Source organism: Pongo pygmaeus, chromosome 10 (genome assembly GCF_028885625.2).
Source record: "Pongo pygmaeus isolate AG05252 chromosome 10, NHGRI_mPonPyg2-v2.0_pri, whole genome shotgun sequence".
NCBI classification, from domain to species: Eukaryota; Metazoa; Chordata; class Mammalia; order Primates; family Hominidae; genus Pongo; species Pongo pygmaeus.
The window spans coordinates 44,813,464-44,819,463 of record NC_072383.2 but is presented as its reverse complement, the minus strand read 5'-3'; positions in this window follow the sequence as shown (position 1 = coordinate 44,819,463).

Here is a 6,000-nt window from a genome sequence, read left to right as displayed (position 1 = left end):
TTATCCACTCATTGACTGATGGGCATTTGGGTTGGTTCCACGATTTTGCAATTGTGAATTGTGCTGCTATAAACATGCATATGCAAGTACCTTTTTTGAATAATGACTTTTTTTCCTCTAGGTAGATACCCAGTAGTGGGATAGCTGGATCAAATGGTAGTTCTACTTTTGGTTCAAGAAATTTTTACACTATTTTCCATAGCAGCTGTACTAGTTTACATTCCCACCAACAGTGTAGAAGTGTTCCCTGTTCACTGCATCCATGCCACCATCTACTGTTTTTAGATTATGTCCATTCTTGCAGGAGTAAGGTGGCATTGCATTGTGGTTTTGACTTGCATTTCCCTGATCATTAGTGATGTTGAGCATTTTTTCATATGTTTGTTGTCCATTTGTATATCTTCTTTTGAGAATTGTCTATTCATGTCCTTAGCCCACTTTTTGATGGGATTATTTGTTTCTTTTCTTACTGATTTGTTCGAGTTCATTGTAGATTCTGGAAATTAGTCTTTTGTCAGATGTATAGATTGTGAAGATTTTCTCCCACCCTGTGAGTTGTCTCTTTACTCTGTTGACTGTTCCTTTTGCCATGAAAAAGCTCTTTAATTAATTAGGTCCCAGCTATTTATCTTTGTTTTTGTTGCATTTGCTTTTGGGTTTTTGGTCATGAAATCCTGCCTAAGCCAATGTCTAGAGGATTTTTCCAATGTTATCTTCTAGAATTTTTAAAATTTCAGGTCTTAGGTTTAAGTCCTTAATCCATCTTGAGTTGATTTTTGTATAAGGTGAGAGATGAGCATCCAGTTTCATTCTCCTACAGGTGGCTTGCTAATTATCCCAGCACCATTTGTTGAATAGGGTGTCCTTTCCCCACTTTATGTTTTTGTTTGCTTTGTCAATGATCAGTTGGCTGTAAGTATTTGGGTTTATTTCTGGGTTCTCTATTCTGTTCCATTGATCTATATGCCTATTTTTATGCCAGTACCAAACTGTTTTGGTGACTATAGCCTTAGAGTGTGGTTTGAAATTGGGTGGTGTGATACCCCCAGATTTGTTCCTTTTGCTTAGTCTTGCTTTGGCTATGCAAGACTTTTAGTTCCATATGAATTTTAGAATTGTTTTTTCTAATTCTGTGAAAAATGATGGTGGTATTTTGATGGGGATTGCGTTGAATTTGTAGATCGCTTTTGGCAGTGTGGTCATTTTCACAATGTTGATTCTACCCATCCATGAGCGTGGGATGTGTTTCAATTTGTTGGTGCCATCTATGATTTCCTTGAGCAGTGTTTTGTAGTTTTGCTTGTAGAGGTCTTTTGACTCCTTTGTTAGGTATATTCCTAAGTTATTTATTTATTTATTTATTTATTTATTTATTTATTTGCAGCTATTGCAAAAGGGGTTGAGTTCTTGATTTGATTCTCCACTTGGTTGCTGTTGGTGTATAAAAGAGCTACTGATTTGTGTACATTAATCTTGTATCCAGAAACTTTACTGAATTCTTTTATCAGTTCTAGGAGCTTTTTGGAGGAGTACTTGGGGTTTTCAAGGTAAATTATCACATCGTCAGCAAACAGTGACAGTTTGACTTCCTCTTTGATCATTTGGATGCCCTTTATTTCTTTCTCTCATCTGATTGCTCTGGCTAGGACTTCCAGGACTATGTTGAAGAAGAGTGGTGAGAGTGGGCATCCTTATCTTGTTCCCAGTCTCAGAGGAAATGCTTTCAACTTTTCCCCTTTCAGTATTATGATGGCTGTGGGTTAGCATAGATGGCTTTTATTACATTAAGGTATGTCCCTTGTATGCCAATTTTGCTCAGAGTTTTAATCATAAAGGGATGATAGGGCCGGGCGCAGTGGCTCATGTGTGTAATCCCAGCACTTTTGGAGGCTGAGGCAGGTGGATTACCTGAGGTCGGGAGTTCGAGACCAGCCTGGCCAACACAGTGAAACCCCATCTGTACTAAAAGACAAAAATTAGCTAGGCATGGTGGCACACATCTGTAATCCCAGCTACTCGAGAGGCTGAGGCACAAGAATCACTTAAACCCAGGAGGCAGAGGTTTCAGTGAGCTGAGATCGTGCCACTGCACTCCAGCCTGGGCGACAGAGTGAGACTCTGTCTCACAGTAAAAAAAAAAAAAAGGATGATGGATTTTGTTGAATGCTTTTTCTGCATCTATTAAAATGATTATGTGATTTTTGTTTTAATTCTGTTTATGTGGTGTATCACATTTATTGACTTGCATATGTTAAACCATCCCTGCATCCCTGGTATGAAACCCACTTGATCATGGTGGATTATCTTTTAGATATGTTGTTGGATTTGCTTAGCTAGTATTTTGTTCAGGATTTTAGCACTATGTTCATCAAGAATATTGGTCTGTAGTTTTCTTTTTTGGTTATATCCTTTTCTGGTTTTTGGTATTAGGGTGATGCTGGCTTCATAAAATGAGTTAGGGAGGTTTCCTTCCTTCCTATCTTGTAGAATAGTGTCAAAAGGATTGATACCAATTCTTCTTTGAATGTCTGGTAGAATTCTGCTGTGAATCTGTCTAGTCCTAGACTTTTTTTGTTGGAAATTTTTAAATTACCATTTCAATCTCGCTGCTTGTTAGAGGTCTGTTCAGGGTATCTAATTCCTCCTGACTTAAGCTAGGAGGGTTGTATTTTTCCAGGAATTTATCCATCTCTTCTAGATTTACTGGTTTATGTGCATAAAGGTGTTCATAGCAGCCTTGAATGATCTTTTGCATTTCAGTGGTGTCAGTTGTAAAATCTCCTATATCATTTCTTAGTGAGGTTATTTGGATTTTGCCTCTTCTTTTCTTGGTTAATCTTGCTAATGGTCTATTGATTTTATTTATATTTTCAAAGAATCAGATTTTTGTTTCATTTATCTTTTTTATTATTTCTTTTTGTTTCAATTTCATTTAGTTCTGCTCTGATCTTGGTTATTTCTTTTCTTCTGCTGTGTTTGGGTTTGGTTTGTTGTTGGTTCTCTAGTTCCTTGAGGTGCGACCTTAGATTGTCTGTTCATGCTCTTTCATACTTTTTGATGTAGGCGTTTAGGGCTATGAACTTTCCTCTTAGCACCACCTTTGCTGTATCCCAGAGGTTTTGATAGGTTGTGCCATTATCGTCATTCAGTTCAAGAATTTTTAAATTTCCATCTTGATTTTGTTTTTGACCCAGTGCTCATTCAGGAGCAGGTTATTTAATTTCCATGTATTTGCATGGTTTTGAAGTTTCCCTTTGGAGTTGATTTCCAGTTTTATTCCACTGTGGTCTGAGAGAATGCTTGATATAATTTCAATTTTCTTAAATTTATTGAGGCTCGTTTTGAGAGACAGGACTAACTGGATTTCCTAGGCCAACTAAGAATCCCTAAGCCTAGCTGGGAAGGTGACCACTTCCACCTTTAAACATGGGGCTTGCAACTTAGCTCACACCCGACCAATCAGATAGTAGAGAGAGCTCACTGAAATGCTAATTAGGCAAAAACAAGAGGTAAAGAAATAGCCAATCATCTACTGCCTGAGAGCACAGTGGGAGGGACAATGATCATGATATAAACCCAAGCATTCGAGCCGGCAGTGGCTACCCTCTTTGGGTCCCCTCCCTTTGTATGGGAGCTCTGTTTTCACTCTATTAAATCTTGCAACTGCACTCTCTTCTGGTCCGTGTTTGTTACGGCTCAAGCTGAGCTTTTGATCGCCATCCACCACTGCTGTTTGCCACCGTCGCAGACCTGCCACTGACTTCCATCCCTCCAGATCAGGCAGGGTGTCTGCTGCGCTCCTGATCCAGCAAGGCACCCATTGCTGCCCCCGATCGGGCTAAAGGCTTGCCATTGTTCCTGCACAGCTAAGTGCCCAGGTTCGTCCTAATCGAGCTGAATACTAGTCACTGGGTTCCAAGGTACTCTTCCATGACCCACAGCTTCTAATAGAGCTATAACACTCACCACATGGCCCCAGATTCCATTCCTTGGAATCTGTGAGGCCAAGAACCCCAGGTCAGAGAACACGAGGCTTGCCAACATCTTGGAAACGGCCCACCACCATCTTGGGAGCTCTGGGAGCAAGGACTCCCCAGTAACAGTTTTATGGCCTATCATATGGTCTATCTTGGAGTAAGTTCCATGCGCTGTTGAATAGAATGTGTATTCTGCAGTTGTCGGATGAAATGTTCTGTATGTATCTGTTAAGTCCATTTGTTCCAAGGGATAGTTTAAATCTATTGTTTCTTTGTTGACTTTCTCTCTTGATGAACTGTCTAGTGCTGTCAGTGGAGTGCTGAAGTCCCCCACTATTATTATGTTCCTGTCTATCTCATTTCTTAGGTCGAGTAGAAATTGTTTTATAAATGTGGGAGCTCCAGTGTTAGGTGCATATATGTTCAGGATTGTGATATTTTCCTGTTGGAGAAGGCCTTTTACCATTATAGAATGTCCCTGTTTGTCTCTTTTAACCGCTGTTGCTTTAAAGTTTGTTTTGCATGATATAAGAATAGCTACCTCTGCTCACTTTTAGTGTCCATTTGCATGAAATGCCTTTTTCCACCCCTTTACTTTAAGTTTATGTGAGTCTTTATGTGTTAGGTGAGTCTCCTGAGGGCAACAGATGGTTGGTGAGTTCTTACCCATTCTGAGGTTCTGCATCTTTTACATGGAGAATTTAGGCCATTTACATTCAATGTTAGTATTGAAATATGAGGTACCGTGCATTCATTGTACTCTTTGCCTGTGTACTTTGTTTTTTTGTGGCTGTTTTTGCTTTTTAACTTGTATTTTTTTTTTTTATAGGTCCTGTGTGACTTATCCTTTAAAGAGGTTCTGTTTTGATGTGTTTCTAGGATTTGTTTTAAGATTTAGAACTCCTTTTAGTGGTTTTTATAGTGGTGGCCTGGTAATGGCGAATTCTCTCAGTATTTGTTTGTCTGAAAACGACTGTATCTTTCCTTCATATATGATGCTTAGTTTTTCTGGATACAAAATTCTTGGCTAGTAATTGTTTTGTTTGAGGAGGCTGAAGATAGGGCCCCAATCCCTTCTAGCTTGTAGAGTTCCTGCTGAGAAATCTCCAGTTAATCTGATAGGTTTTCCTTTATAGGTTACCTGGTGCTTCTGTCTCCAGCTCTTAAAATTCTTTCTTTCATCTTAGCTTTGGATAACCTGATGACAAGGTGCCTAGGAGAAGATCTTTTTGTGAGGAATTTCTGATGTGTTCTTTGTGCTTCTTGTATTTGGATGTCTAGGTCTCTAGCAGGGCTGGGGAAGTTTTCCTCAATTATTCTCCCAAATATATTTTCCAAGCTTTTAGAATTCTCTTCTTCCTCGGGAACACCGATTGTTCTTAGGTTTGGTCGTTTAACATAATCTCAGACCTCTTGGAGGTTTTGTTCATATTTTCTTATTCTTTTTTCTTTGTCTTTGTTGGATTGGTTTAATTTGAAGAACTTGTCATCGGGCACGGCCCAGCACTTTGGGAGGCTGAGGTGGGCGGATCACCTGAGGTCAGGAGTTTGAGGCCAGCATGTCCAACATGGAGAAACCCTGTCTCTACTAAAAATATAAAATTAGCTGGGCATGGTGTAATCCCAGCTACTTGGGAGGCTGAGGCAGGAGAATCGCTTGAACCCGGGAGCTGGAGGTTGCGGTGAGCAGAGATTGCACCATTGCACTCCAGCCTGGGCAGCAAGAGCGAAACTCCGTCTTAAAAAAAAAAAAAAAAAGACCTTGTCTTTGAGCTCTGAATTTCTTTCTTCTACTTGTTCAATTCTATAGCTGAGACTTTCCAGAGCATTTCACATTTCTAAAAATGTGTCCAAAGTTTCCTGAATTTTGTATTTTTTTTTTCTTTAAGCTATCTATTTCCTTGACTATTTCTCCCTTCACTTCTTGTATCATTTTTTGGATTTTCTTGCATTGCGCTTCACTTTTCTCTGGTCTCTCCCTGATTAGCTTAATAACTAACCTCCTGAATTCTTTTTCAGGTAA